General features: G+C 35.6%; 1 pseudogene; it reads left to right on the top strand.

Moving 5' to 3' along the window:
• The first annotated feature begins 1,753 nt into the window (after positions 1 to 1,753).
• LOC120290596 lies at positions 1,754 to 2,750 on the top strand (annotated as a pseudogene).
• The last annotated feature ends 12,677 nt before the right edge of the window (positions 2,751 to 15,427 follow it).

Here is a 15,427-nt window from a genome sequence, read left to right as displayed (position 1 = left end):
TACAAAATCACTCCATAATTGTAAACTAACTTTGCATAATTCAAGTGTGTCAAGCATTTGTTTCATAGCAAAAAGATGGGTTCGATAAATAGCACTCTTTCGTCAGTTTTGGATCCCGCAACGAAATATGTTCCATCAAGGGGACCTAGGCTTTATGCTAGTATTGGATAGAGAAGGTCAAATGCTAATGGAGATATATAATATATAGTCTCGAACCTAATGGAGTCAATCAATACAAGCTTGGAATCAATGATGACCAGTGTCAAAATCTAATCAATAGCTTGATTCAAACACACTTCAACATGCTCATGAAACCTCATTAAAATCAACGTGGTTTGTACAATATCGAAGCTAATTCAACAACACTTGACATTGAAAATAATACCGAGAAGGCACTTCTCCTAATTGGGTTCGAGGACACGCCGTTAGAACCTAATCAACAATGCTAGACAATGGAAACAACACTTGGTAGGTACTACTCCTAGATGGATATGAGGACACATCGTCGGAACCAAATTGACGATGTTGGATGGTGGAAACAACACTTGGTAAGTATTGCTCCTAAATAGATATGAGCACACAACGTTGAATTTTAATTGACGACGCTGGATGGTGGACTCAACACTTGGTAAGTATTGCTTCTAGATGGATATGAGAACACAACGTCGGGATCTAATCGACGACAGCACTACCTAGAATATAGGCACTCCAAGAATTGAGTCTACGAAAGGAATTTGAAGTTATAACTAAACTAAGCTAGGCTTAGATAATTAAAAGGTTAAGATGAAGGATTTTTGTGTGTTGTTCAAGGGGTGGGGGGGGGTTGGGGAGGGAGGCCCTTCGTTGGATTATTTATGGTATTTATAGGCCAATCTGGTAACCATCGATGGTCGGTTGAGTCCTCCTTGAAAGTCGCTCCACTTTCCTTGCTTAACCGCTTTATCCATATCTTGTTTTCTTATGACTTGTTCGATGATACTCACATGACTTGTCCAGCAAGTATTAGCCACTCATTTGATTATGCGTGCCCTTTTAAGTACCAACCATTCCCACCTAAATCTTGACAACAATTCTATTTGAATTTTACGTCTTTAGTATTATCTCTTGACCTTGACACGTGGCAATCAACTATTTATCACGTGACAACGAGGGTGATTTTGAATGTCTATGATTGTCTATATCCCTTGTGACTAGCACGTGACAATAAGGACAATTTTGAGTGTCAAGAAGCACGAAATAAGGTTTTGATATTGATGGTGGATTCATGAAAGAACTAGCCCTTTAGGGCACTCTGTCGGCCTTGTCAAGAAAATTTCTGACTTGCCAAAAGGAGCCTTATAAAAGAAGTCTAGCATGTCATTCCGCCTTCGGAGTTTCGAGCTCCTCCTTTCTATCAATAGAATAACGAATGACAGGAGCTAGGAATTATTATATAAGTTCATTCTCATAGTTTTGCTGAATTTAATCATTAAAGAAAATTTAAGTTGTTTTTCTCATTTCCAATTAATTGTTAATAAATTATTTGAGTCTTTTTTTTCTTGGGCAACAAATTATATGAGTTTGAGAAGACTTTTCTTTGGGGCCAATAGACATGTTTGATGCTACGCAGTTTGAACTTGCAGCCGCATTCAAAAGTCAACGCCTTATATGTCCAATTTCTCCCTTTTAAGTACTACACTCCAAGCTGAGAAGAAGATATCATTTGCCCAGCAAAGCCTTCTTCTTGCTTGCTTCCTTTTGCATGCCATTAACAATGGCGATCGGTCCAAGAATGGTGGTTCTTGTTGTTATAGTCATGAGCTTCGCCGTCTTCCTAGGTATCGTTTCTACTAATGTTGACATGCTCCAAGATGTCTGTGTCGCCGATCTCACTTCCATTAAGAGCATATAAGCTTGTCTATGTGTGCTTCTTATAATCTTCTTCTTAAACTTCTCGGGACTCCGACGAGTATCAATAAACCTTAGACATTAAGTGCATTTGGTAACATTTTTGTTCCGGAGAATAATTTCTTTTTGAGAAATAGTTTTTTTTTCTATTTCTACTCCCTGGAATAATTTTTGAATAAGATAACGTGTTTGGTAACTATACAAGATTTCTATTCTTAAACTAAAAGTATTTCTGAAGTTAGTATAGGACTCATAAGTTTCTCTCACAAAACAAATAATATGCATGTTTAAGGCATTGTATGATTCATAGTATTGTGATGAACAGAAGTGAAAGTCAATGGATTCCCTTGCAAAGTGGCTTTCAACGAAACGGACTTCTTCTACGATGGGCTGGCCAAACCCGAACTCCCCAACAACACCTTAGGCAATCTGGTGAGAAGGGGCAATGTCCTAAAGATCCCAGGCCTCAACACCCTCGGATGTCCTTTGACCGTAGTGACTTTGCTCCTTTCGGCCTCAGCGCACCCCATACCCACCCACGAGCCACCGAGATGGTGTTCGTGCTCTATGGGGAGACATACGCCAGATTCATAACCACTGCTAACGTCCTCGTAGCTAAGACCATCAAGGCAGGCGAGATCTTTATTTTCCCTAGAGGTTTGGTCCACTTCCAAATGAACGTCCAAAACACCTCCGCGGCTACCTTTGCGGCATTCAACAACCAATTGCCAAGAGCCTCGTTTATCGCGACTACATTGTTTGCGGTTGAACCCACGGTGCTGAACAATGTGCTGGCCAAGGCGTTCCGGATTGATGTTAAGGAGGTCGAGATGATCAAGGCTAAGCTAGCCCCCAAGAGCTAGTCTCCTTGTAAAACTACACACGCTTCAATTCAAGTTTGATTTGGCCCTCAAATAGAATCAAGTTTGACATTGCAATCTCCATTCTACTCCTTTGAGAATTATTATCTTTGTTGGTCACAAAAACCCCACGTTTGTGATCTTTCTATACCCTTTTTATTGAATAAAGAGGTTTTCAGCCGCCAAAAAAGTTACAAGATTACCACTTTGTGCTACTGAAGTCAACTTTAGGGCTTCCTTTGAAAATTTATGTATGATCTATTTAATACGTTAATAAATTACCCACTCCAACCTATCTAACTGATCAAACAAAATAAAACTTGGCTTTTTCCTTTCCATCCTATCCTCGAACAAGATATGGGGAATTAGCAAACTTAAATGAGCTGTGTATACGGAAAGATGCAAATTTGATGAGGCATAAACAGATGATCATAGCAGAAAATCACGATAAAAAACCCTAAATTGGTGCACCTTTAACAAATTTACCCTCAATTAGATTTCATTAAATTTTATTGCCAAATTGCTGAGTCAGATGACGCATGATAGTTGACTGATGTATCAGTTTGGAATTTTACTCTCTGTTTGTCATAGTTGTACTATTTTTGCGATTTTTTGTGATATTAATTCAATTTAACGAATTGTATATTTGTTATAAATATATTGGTTTGGGATTTTTTGTGGTAAAAAAATTAGTTTATAGATAAATTTTTCACAAGTGCACTAGTTTGAATTTTTTTGTGGTTATTTGAGGTAAATTTGTCATAGGTATACTAATTTGGGTTTTTCGTGGTCAAAAAATTAATTTGAGATAAGTTTATCATAAATCTACAAGTTTGGGGTATTTCAGAATATTGACCCATAATAGAAATATTTCTTTCTTACCACACAACTTACTAACCGACATTGCTAGGTCAAACCACCTAACACGAATGTTGATTATATATTACCACATGAATATTATTTATGTGTAGCTTATTATATTAATTAAATAAATTTCACTTAATAAAGACATTCACTTAATTTTAAAGTAGTATAAAAATATATCTTAGTCTATTTGCAAGATCACAGTTTATATTTTATTCCAATAATTCAATTTTTGAATAAAATGATATTGAAAAAAAATATAGATGTCTCGAACGTAAACTTATAATAGTGATAGTTAAGAATCAAGTTACTTTTTCTGATATTAACAAACCCTATCGCTTTAGTTTACATTAATAATCAATAATTACAAAAGATCAAACATATGTTTATTTCTAATGTGAGTTATCCATTATTATAATTTATTTATTGCATGCCTTTGAAATTCATTTTGCTTAAACTTTATATAGATGAATATATCGGGTGAAGAAAATAAATTGAATGTTCATCGACACGCCCTAAATCAAATCTACCAAAACTATGTTTGGTAAAAAAAAAAGATTCCGAGTTGAAGGGAAATATAGGGTGAAGAAAATAAAGTTATTTGGAAATGTTTGGAAAATGAAAGCCAAGAAAATAAGATGAATGACTATTTTATGTTTGAAAAGAGTGGAAAAATGAAGGTGAAGAAATTGACAATGAGTAAATAGACATTATTATTATTATTATTATTATTATTATTATTATTATTATTATTATTATTATTATCCATTAGAAGAAAATAAATAGAAAACTGGAAATATCACATAAAAGAAGGGCAGTGGGCCCTAGAGAATGGCAAGCTAGGTCGGGTCTGTAGCCAATTTTGTCGTGGCCCGAACTTTCAAGCCTGGAATTTTTTAGCCCAAAAGAAAGTTTGGACCCAAAATGGACTATCTAGCCCATCCACATTTATGCCAGGCTTATCGGGTTCGGGTCAGGCTAGGCCCGAAAGGTTATGAAATTAGATAAAATGAAAATTAATTTTTTTGCCAGAAAATTAATGTGTTCACTTGTGAAATTTTATTATTTTCGTATACGATTAAAAAAATCTCTAATGAACTTCTAGAAATATACGAACATAAAAGAGCAATTGAGCTCAGCCATTTTTAGGCTACACGGTGCAAAGGCTAAAAGCTTGGTCCTCCCGAAATATACACAATAAAGCTCAAAAATCCACCCCATCCTATATGGGCTAAAAATATTTGGAATGGTTGGCTGGGACAGATTTTCGGACTTTAAATTTCGCCCCAACCAATCTACGCTTTCATTTTCAGTGATTTCCTCTAATTCTCCATGATTGATCCAAATCTTGTGTATTGCAAATCTTCAAGTAGAAAATGTACATGACTGCAACATTATAAAGAAATATAGTTAAGATCATTTATAACAAAAAATTAAAATCTAGTAATCATAAAAATAAGAAGTTGTGCTTCAAATATTGTCTGTTGCTGAAAATGTTCGGATATAATTAAATTTATCTTGCACTTTAAAAAAATTATTTAAGTAATCTTAGGATTCTTAATAAAAAAAAAGGTAATTTCGAAACAATTTATCGAGTTCAAGTTTCAAGCTAATTATACGTCAAATAAGGTTGAATTGATTATGTAACTTTACTAGATAACATTTGCGCTTAAATTTGAAATAAAGGCAATTTTAGTAAGTTGCTACTCAAAACCTGCTTGCATTCCAATGAAGGCGTTTGAGGCTGTTTAGCCTAAAAAGTCCCTAATCTGACCATTGTGGACGCACCATTTTTCACTCATTTGATTTTAATACAATCTTTTTAAATTATTTATGACTTTATTAAAATCTTCAGTACAATATATTCTTTATACTTTTGTATTTTTTACATTACTAAAATACTTATATTTTATAGCCAGACCGAAATCTCGGCTGAGCTTATTTGGCCTGAAAGTCGACCAGATCAATCCGGGCTTTCGGGCTCCCCGGGGTTTTGCTCACATCCCTAGTGATTAGAAGATATCCAGCTTATTTGAAGACCAATAATTTTGTTCAAGTTAGTCTATGACATACTAGTAACAACTTACACAACTTTCGGCTTTGTAAGAAGTGAACATATAAACTTTTATTTATTAATTTATATGTTTTGAGAAGGAGAGGGGTGTAAATAATTTCAATGACCTCACAAAATATTATGTATCAAAACTTCTGGACTAATCCAATCAAAGAAATCTCAATCTTCAAGGATTATGTCGCAAAATAGGAGGATGGATTGGTTTATCACAATCAACCGACAATTACCATGAAACCAAATAAGGCCCAACAAAATCAGTCCAATTCAATAAGCCCAACAAGAACATATGATCATGCCCCTAATCCTGCCACGTGGTATGTATACTACATGCCATCCCATAAAACATGTCACTTGCTAAAGGAGGAAGCATCACATCCAACTTTGGCCTCGACTTCTTCCTCAACAGAGACCTTCTCTTCCATCTTAGCAAGCTTCATCGCATTCACATTCGCACCAACGCTTGCTTCGGTCTTCACAGCCTCTCCCTTCTTCGGAGTCGCAGTCGGTTCGGTCTTCCGAGCGCCGCACGTCGGGCTTGGCGTAGCTTGAGCAGCAACTTGCTCCTCTCCATCTTCCCTTCCGTTTGATATATTTTTCTCCCGCAAGATTTGAACTGTAGATGAGTTTCTGATTTCGCTGAGGCTGTGCGTGATCTTGGAGGATGAAGAAGAGGAGTATTTATAGAGGGTTTTATAAAGCCCGTCAGGCTTCTCTGACGAACTGTGCATGATGGTTTTACCACTCGAGAAAAGGCGACGGACTCTTGCAGCTTCTAAAAGGAGCAATTGAATTAACTTCATCTTGATGAGTGCGGTGAGGGAAAACCAGTTTGATGGGTCCTACCTTAGGTTTTTGAGAACTACAAACGACGAGCAGCACATCTCAGACTTGCTCATTATCATTCGACGTTTTACATGCCAAATGTTTTGGCCGTTGTGAAAACTCAATTCGAGAATTATGTCAGCAACATTCTGAAAAAATCAATCAACTATAATAATCAGGCAAATACTACAAAAAATTCCAATTATGCGCACTGTCACATAAATACCTCCAAAAAAATTTATGTCACCAAAAACCCCAAATTTGCTCACTATGTAAAAAACCTTGAACTTGTACTAGTGTGACCAATATATCCTTGGATGGAATTGAAATAATGGTGTACATGTCACATATGTATAAATTTGGCTTTTTTTTGGAACACAAAAAAAAAAAAAAAAAAAAGCTTTTGATACTTGTGTCATAACGGGCAAGTTTAGGGCTTTTTACGACACAATAAAAGTTCGGAGTATTTCACAATCGGCATATTTTGGGGTTTTTTTTTTAATGGTATCAACCTTTAATAACTAATGGTAAGTTGATTTAGATTTGAAGTAAAATTTAAAATCTTTCTCAAGAAATACTTGCGAGAATAATAAGGTAGTTATTCAAATTTATGTCATCATATGATGTGCAGTGACTAAGTTTTTATTCAGAATTCAAGTTGGGCACCATTTAACCGAAGTTGAATTGTTCTCGACTTCTTTTTCGTGCCCTTTTTTTTTTCTAAATCAGGAGGAGTGCCAGCACTCCAGAGTCCATAGATTTGATAACCAATTCGAATTTTTGGGGCATCTCTGCTTTTCTTTTAATGCTTTTTTCTTTGTCATATCTTTTCTCCCGCTATGTGCAAGGGAAAATTATTAGTCCCGTTGCCTAACTAAAAGAATAATTTTTCCACCAATATGTTCTCGAGAGCTCCATTTGATAATTGATATATAAGGAAGGTGATTGAACTAATGCTCTAGTCTAAACTGTAGGAAATCGTATTTATTTCTGCATCTCAAAAAATCATTTTCAAATCATTTTAGTAATTTTTTTATAAGAATATATATGTAGGATGACTTTGTTAAATTTATGACATAGTAAATGATACATATTTCTAATATTCATATAGTAGTGGATAAACTGTAAGCAGTTCGTAAGAAAGGTATACTAAAAAGGTGGTTAACAGTAGAATGTTTTTTTTTTAATAGTATTAACCCTTATAACTAATGGTAAGTCGGTAAGCAAGAGAAATGAAAGTGGTACCTCAATAGAAAATTTAGCAAGTTAAAATATAATATAAATGTTAGCTAATAATTTATGCAGGAAATAGTTCATAGGTCACTCAAATAATTATTGGTAATTTCATATAGTAGTCGATAAATTTAAAGCAATGGCAAGAAAAGTCAACAAAACCATGTAACAGATAAAGAAAAAAACTGGTCTAAGATAAGAGAATTTGGTAATATGAAAACAACTTATCGACTACTAACTCAAATAAGATTTGGTAAGGCAAAATTAGCCGGTAACTTAATTGAAGAAAAGTTGGTAATAACTTTAAGGTTGGTATTTCTAACTAGTTGGTGAGTAAGATGAATAAAAGTTGAAAACTCCATAGAAAATTTGGAAAATTTACGAAAAAAATATAAATAAACATTGGGAGCAACTCAAATTAGGGTTGATAATCTTACGGTAGAAAGTGAAACAATCACATGGATAAAAGTCCATAAATTCATATAAAAGTTGATATGTATAAGGTGTTTGTAAGAAAGACAAACAAAAGTTGATAAATTTAAAAATTAAATAAACTTTGGTAAGTAACTCAAATAAAAGCTCATAACCTGAAAATGAGTTAGTAATTTAAATGGAAGAAAGTTTGTGAGTCTTTCGAATTAAAAATGTAAATTAATATAGGAGTTCATAACTTTAAGGCATTGCCAAGGAAGAGAAATAAAATTAATAGAAAATAAAAATAAAAATTGGCAATTTACAAATGATTTCTGAATGAAATTGATCAATCATTATATTGAAAGATCGTCAAAAGATTTATGACTAAATTGACTAAATTTGAAAATTTAGAATTGGAGTGGTCATCGTATAATAAATTTATAACTTTTTAAACAATTATCCCAAGCTATATCGTACATTTGTGTTCATTACAACAACCTAATTTTGCAATGGTACAGATTTTATGGTACCGTCATATCCTACTTTTATATGATTATAATAAATCTTGTCGGCTTTTCAATCCATAGCCCAATTTCTAAACAAATGGGACCAAAGTTCACGTGTTGGGTGGCCTTATAACATTTTTTAAGGATGCGAACGGGGCAGGTTGCATTCCGACAGCGATCATTTGCATGCTGCCGAACACCAAAAATGAAGTAGAAAAACGACCAATCGGAAAAGGAGATCGAAAGTCAACGAGGGCCAAAATGCCGGGAAAAGTGGAGTAGATAGATGATTTGATAAATAAATGACCGGCCAAAGCCCTAAACTCGTGTGGTTAATGTGCCAGTTTCATTTAGATATGCCATAAATAAATTTATTTAATTGTCTTAAACTATAAGATTCTAGAGCCGTCTTCAGATGCTTTCCCAAATTCAGTAAAAGCCTTTGAAAATTCCAGAACTGATATTTATAAATCGATTTAACTTGTTTATTTTTTATTTAAACATTCTTTCGATCAAAAACAATATTTGGTTACGGAAAATATTAAATGTTTATCTATTTTCAGCTCGCTAAACAATGTTAGTCATGTCCACATTTTATTTGCGTCAGTCCATGATATCTTTCATCATAATGAAAAAAAAAAATGTCAATTAGTTAGAATTAACTAAAGTAACAATTATTTCTATATAACATTCAAAGAACTACTCTAGATATTCGAATGATATCCTCATCGTTTATCATCACACACAAGAAAGTTCTTGATTATTGAAGGACAAGTAAAAATTTCAAAGATGCCGATAGCTCTTAAAAGACAGAGGATACCTCATTTTTTTTTTTTCGTTTAAGAATAGAAAAAGTGATTACATAAACGTAACCAAATGAATTTTAAGAAGTGCAAATGGTATGTATTCCATCAAATGGCTACAAAGGATATGCCATACGCCGTAGTAGGGTCCATGTGCAGAAGCCTTTTGTTAGGCCGCTACGCGCCAAATTAAGATGTGTATTTTTCTGTAAGTAATGAATTTAGAGATGCACACAGAAGTAACTATGATTTTGATGCAACTCGTAAGCATATCTGGCGTCAAAACTGAATCTTCATATATGTGTGTGTATATATATTAGACAGAGAGTGGGGGATGGTGATTGCAAATAGTCTATGGAATTGATATCCTAAATGATACACTATGTTTTAGTGGGCATTCAAGATGAGTATGTTTGTATTTACACCATGAGAAATTTACAAAATCACTCCACAATCGTAAAACTAACTTTGCATAATTCAAGTGTGTCATGCATTTGTTTCATAGCGAAAAAGATGGGTTCAAGAATAGCACTGTTTCATCGGGTTTTGATCCCGTAACGAAATATCTTCCATCAAGTGTTATATTTTGGTTTTTATTGAAGGGGACCTAGGCTTTAAGTGCTAGTATTGGATAGAGAAGGTCAAATGCTAATGGAGATATATAATATATAGTCACGAACCTAATGGAGTCGATCAATACAAGCTTGGAATCACGATGACCAGTGTCGAAATCTAATCAACAGCTTGATTCAAACACACTTCAACACGCTAATGAAACCCCACTAAAATCAACGTGGTTTGTACAATATCGAAGCTAATTAACAACGCTGACATTGAAAATAATAGAGAAGGCACTCTCTTAATTGGGTTTGAGGACACAACATTGGATCCTAATCAATGACGCTGGACAGTGGAAACAACACATGGTAGGTACTGCTCCTAGATGGATATGAGGAAATGACGTTGGAACCAAATTGATGACGCTGGATGGTGGAAACAACACTTGGTAAGTACTGCTCCTAAATAGATATGAGCACACAACATTGAATTTTAATTGATGACGCTGGACGGTGGACTCAACACTTGGTAAGTATTGCTTCTAGAGATATGAGAACACAGCGTCGGAATCTAATCGATGACAGCACTGCCTAGGAATATAGGCACCCAAGAATTGAGTTTACAAAAGGAATTTGAAGCTATAACTAAACTAAGCTAGGCTTTGATAATTAAAAAGGATAAGATGAAGGATTTTTGTGTGTTGTTCAAGGGGGGCAGGGGAGGGGAGGCCCTTCGTTGGATTATTTACGGTATTTATAGCCAATCTGGTAACCATCGATGGTCGGTTGAGTCCTCCTTGAAAGCTGCTCCACTTTCTCTGCTTAACCGCTTTATCCATATCCTATTTTCTTATGACTTGTTCGATGATACTCACATGACTTGTCCAGCAAGTATTAACCACTCATTTGATTATGCGTGCCCTTTTAAGTACCAACCATTCCCGCCTAAATCTTGACGCCAATTCTATTTGCATTTTACATCTTTAGTAGTATCTCTTGACCTTGACACGTGGCAATCAACTATTTATCACCGAATCACATATCTCCAATTGAAGGCCCATCAAAATCAAGTCCAATGGCTCTTGACTAACTTGGGTTGGATTAATGTTCATACAGCAGCCTACATGACAACGAGGGTGATTTGAATGTCTATGATTGTCTATATCCCTTGTGACCAGCACATGACAATAAGGATAATTTTGGGTGTCAACAAGCACGAAATAAGGTTTTGATATCGATGGTGGATCTGAAAGAACCAGCCCTTCAAGGCACTCTGTCGGCCTCATTGAGAAAATTTCTGACTTGTTCAAAGGAGCCTTATAAAAGAAGTTCGGCATGGCATTCCGCCTTCGAAGTTGGAGCCCTCCTTCTTTCTATCAATAGAATAGCGAATGACGGGAGCTAGGAATTATTAGTTTTGTTGAGTTTAATCAAAAGAAAATTTAAGCTATTTTTCTCCTTTCTAATTAATTGTTAATAAATTATTTGAGTCTTTTATTTATTTATTTATTTGGGCAGCAAATTATTTGAGTTTGAGAAGACTTTTTCTTTGGGGCTAATAGACATGTTTCATGCTGTGCAGTTTGAACTTGCAGCCGCATTCAAAAGTCAATGCCTTATACATACATACATATATATATATATATATATATAGAGAGAGAGAGAGAGAGAGAGAGAGAGAGAGAGAGTGATAGTGATTGCAAATGGTCTATGGAATTGATTTCTAAATGATATACTATGTGTAAGTGGGCATTAAAGATGAGTCTGTTTGTATTTAAGCACTATGAGAAATTTACAAATTCACTCCGTACTGTGAAACTAACTTTGCATAAGTCAAGTGTGTCAAGCATTTGTTTCATATCGAAAAAGATGGGTTCGATGAATAACACTATTTCGTCAGTTTTGGATCCCACAACGAAATATCTTCCATCAAGTGTTATATTTTGGTTTTTATTAAAGGGGACCTAGGCTCTATGCTAGTATTGGACAGAGAAAGTCAATGCTAAAGGAGATATATAATATATAGTCCCGAACCTAATGGAGTCGATCAATGGCTTGGAATCAATGACGACTAATGTCGAAATCTAATCAATAGCTTGATTCAAACACACTTCAACACATTAATGAAACCCCATTAAAATCAACGTGGTTTGTACAACATCGAAGCTAATTCCGACAACACTGACATTGAAAATAATACTGAGAAGGCACGCTCCTAATTGGGTTCAAGGACACAACGTTGGAACCACTACCGACGCTAGACAGTGGAAACAACACCTAGTAGGTACTACTCCTAGATGGATATGAGGACACAACGTCGATCCCAAATCGACGATGCTGGATGGTGGAAACAACACCTGGTGGTACCGCTCCTAAATAGATATAAGGACACAACATTGAATTTTTAGTTGATGACGCTAGAAGATGGACTCAACAATTGGTAGGTACTGCTTCTAGATGGATATGAGGACACAACATTGGATCTACTTGACAACAACACTACCTAGAATATAGGCACTCTGAAGAATTGAGTCTATGAAAGGAATCAAGTTATAACTAAACTAAGCTAGGCTTAGATAACTAAAAGGATAAGATGAATGATTTTTGTGTGTTGTTCCCTCGGGGGAGAGGGGGAGGGGAGGCCCTTTGTTGGATTATCTGCGGTATTTATAGCCCAATCTAGGAACCATCGAAGGTTGGTAAAATACTTTGAAAGTCGCTCCACATTCTCTGCTTAACCGCTTCATCCATATCTTGTTGTCTTCTTACTTGTTCGACGATGCTTACATGACTTGTCCAGCAAGTATTAACGGCTTTTGATTATGCGTGCCCTTTTAAGTACCAACCATTCCCACCTAAATCTTGACGCCAATTCTATTTGAATTTTATGTCTTCGGTAGTATCTCTTGACCTTGACATGGGCAATCAACTATTTATCGAATCACGTAACCTCCGTACTTGAAGGCCCATCGAAATCAAGTCTAATGGCTCTTGACTAACCTGGGTTGGGTTAATATTAATCACAGCCTGCGCATGACAACGAGGGTGAATTTGAATGTCTATGATTGTCTATATCCCTTATGACTAGCATGTGACAATAATAAAAATTTTGGGTGTCACCAAGCACGAAATAAGGTTTTGATATTGATGGTGGATTCATGGAAAGAACCAGCCCTTTAGGCACTCTATCGGCCTTGTTGAGAAAATTTATGACTTGCCGAAACGAGCCTTCTAAAAGAAATCTGGCATGTCATTCCGCCTTCCAAGTTTGAGCTCCTCCTTCTTTTCTATCAATAGAATAGCGAATGATAGGAGCTAGGAATTATCACATAAGTTCATCCTCCTTCTGTTTTTTTTTTTTTTTTGGGCGGCAAATTATTTGAGTTTGAGAAGACTTTTTCTTGGGGCCAATAGACATGTTTCATGCTGTGCAATTTGAACTTGCAGCCGCATTCAAAAGTCAACACCTTTTATATATATATATATACATACAGAGGTGATAGTCATTGCAAATGGTCTATGGAATTGATTTCCTAAATGATATGTTTGTATTTAAGCACTATGAGAAGTTTACAAAATCACTCCGTAATTGCCGTAATCGTAAACTAACTTTGCATAAGTCAAGTGTGTCAAGCATTTGTTTCATAGCAAAAAGATGGGTTTGATGAATAGCACTATTTCGTCGATTTTGGATCCCTGCGTAACGAAAACATCTTCCATCAAGTGTTATATTTTGGTTTTTATTAAAGGAGACCTAGGCTCTATGCTAGTATTGGACAGAGAAGGCCAATGCTAATGGAGATATATAATATATAGTCTCGAACCTAATGGAGTCGATCAATATGCTTGGAATCAATGGCGACCGGTGTTGAAATCTATCAACGGCTTCATTCAAACACACTTCAACACGCTAATGAAACCCCATTAAAATCAAAATGGTTTGTACAACATTGAAGCTAATTCAACAATGCTGGACATTGAAAATAATACCAAGAAGGCACTGCTCCTAATTGGGTTACACAACGTCGAAACCTAATCAACGGCTAGAAAGTGGAAACAACACTTGGTAGGTACTGCTCCTAAATGGATATGAGGACACTACATCGAACCTAAATCCGACGAGATGGATGGTGGAAACAACACCTAGTAGGTACTGCTCCTAACAGATATGAGGACACAACGTTGAATTTTAGTTGATGACGCTAGAAGATGGACTCATTAGATGGTAGGTACCGCTTCTAGATGGATATGAGGACACAACAACATAATCTAATCGACACAGCACTACCTAAAATATAGGCACTTCTAAGAATTGAGTCTACTAAAGGAATCTGAAGCTACAACTAAACTAAGCTAGGCTTAGAAAAACTAAGAGGATAAGATGAATGATTTTTGTGTGTTGTCTTCAGGGGAGGGAGGCCCTTCGTTGGATTATTTATGTATTTATAACCCAATCTGAGAACAATCGGGCAGTCGGTTGAATACTTTGAAAGTCGCCCCACATTCTTACCTTAACCGCTTTATCCATATCTTGTTGTCTTCTGACTTGTTCGACGATACTCACATGACTTGCCTAGTATGTATTTACTGCTCATTTGATTATGCGTGCCCTTTTAAGTACCAAACCATTCCCGCCTAGATCTTGACGTCAATTCTATTTGAATTTTACGTCTTCAGTAGTATCTCTGACCTTGACATGTGGCAATCAACTAATTATCACTGAATCACGATTCCATTTGAAGGCGCATCGAAATCAAGTCCAACGGCTCTTGACTAACCTGGGTTAATATTAATCACAACTTGCACGTGACAACGAGGGTGATTTTGAATGTCTATGATTGTCTATATCCCCTTGTGACTAGCACGTGACAATAAGGACAATTTTGAGTGTCAACAAGCACGATAAAAGGTTTTGATATCGATGGTGGATTCATGAAAGAACCAGCCCTTTAGGGCACTCTGTCGGCCTTGTCAAGAAAATTTCTGACTTGCCAAAAGGAGCCTTATAAAAGAAGTCTAGCATGTCATTCCGCCTTCCAAGTTTCGAGCTCCTCCTTTTCTATCAATATAATAGCGAATGACAAGAGCTAGAATTATTATATAAGTTCATTCTCACAATTTTGCTAAATTTAATCATTAAAGAAAATTTAAGCTGTTTTTTTCTCCTTTCCAATTAATTGTTAATAAATTATTTTGGTCTTTTTTTTTTTTTTTGGGCTGCAAATTATTTGAGTTTGAGAAGACTTTTTTCTTGGGGCCAATAGACATGTTTCACGCTACGTAGTTTGAACTTTTGCAACTGCATTCAAAAGTCAACGCCTTATTTGTCCTATTTCTCCTTTATAAGTACTACACTCCAAGCTGAGAAGAAGATATCATTTGCCCAGCAAAGCCTTCCTCTTCCTTG

Source organism: Eucalyptus grandis, chromosome 2 (assembly GCF_016545825.1).
Source record: "Eucalyptus grandis isolate ANBG69807.140 chromosome 2, ASM1654582v1, whole genome shotgun sequence".
Lineage (NCBI taxonomy): Eukaryota > Viridiplantae > Streptophyta > Magnoliopsida > Myrtales > Myrtaceae > Eucalyptus > Eucalyptus grandis.
This window is presented reverse-complemented; position numbering and strand designations above follow the sequence as displayed.